The following is a 1,111-nucleotide window of genomic DNA, read 5'->3' on the forward strand; positions in this document are numbered from 1 at the left end:
GAAAAGATGCCAACGAGCTTGTCGGGCCGTAAGGCACTTCATAGATTTGAAGGCAAGGAGTCTACGATGATCCGAATAAACAGTAACCTGATGACGGGTCCACAACAGATGATGACGCCATTCCGCAAAGGCATCTCTGATGGCTAATAACTCACGTTCTGTGATAGGATAATTGCGTTCATAAGGGGTCAATTTTCTGGAAAAATATGCCACTGGATGGATTTCTCCTGAATCGGGACATTCTTGTGACAACACTGCCCCAACAGCTGAACCGGAGGCGTCTGCCTCCACTAGGAAGGGAAGGAGAGGGTCCGGGTGTTGCAAGACCGGTGCTGTCGAAAAGGCGGTCTTCAGGATTTCAAAGGCCCGCTGTGCCTCCAGATTCCATGCATATGGTTTCTTGGAGCTGGTCAGTGCTGTTAAAGGAGAAGAGATCGATGAGAATGAATGGATGAAACGTCGATAAAAATTGGAGAACCCCAAGAAGGACTGCAGTGCTTTAACTGAAGCAGGAACGGGCCATTCCAGAATCGCTCTAACCTTAGAGTGACTCATACGAATGCCACGACTGGTCAAGTCATAACCAAGAAATTCCACCTCGGCGGAATTAAATACACACTTCTCTGCCTTGACGTACAGGTGGTTCTCCCTCAACCTCTGTAACACAAGACGCACATGTACGCAGTGATCTTTCATAGAGGATGAGTAGATAAGGATATCATCTAGATAAATTACGACAAATTGATCCAGATAGTCATGGAAGATGTCATTCATGAAGGCCTGGAAGGTGGCCGGGGCATTACAAAGTCCAAACGGCATCACTAAGTATTCGAACAAGCCATAACGTGTCTTAAAGGCAGTCTTCCACTCGTCCCCTGCTCTAATCCGAACGAGATTATAGGCCCCCCTGAGGTCAAGTTTAGTGAACATCACTGACGAACCAAGTTGATCTAGAAGCACTGATATCAACGGAAGAGGGTACTGATTTTTTACCGTAACATTATTCAATGCCCTGTAATCTATACAAGGGCGCAGGTCCCCCTCCTTCTTAGGGACAAAGAATAATGGAGATGCCGCTGGGGATTTGGAAGGCCTAATAAAGCCTGTGGCC

Source organism: Ambystoma mexicanum, unplaced genomic scaffold (assembly GCF_040938575.1).
Source record: "Ambystoma mexicanum isolate Mex_15411 unplaced genomic scaffold, UKY_AmexF1_1 Mex_scaf84, whole genome shotgun sequence".
Classification (NCBI taxonomy): Eukaryota; Metazoa; Chordata; class Amphibia; order Caudata; family Ambystomatidae; genus Ambystoma; species Ambystoma mexicanum.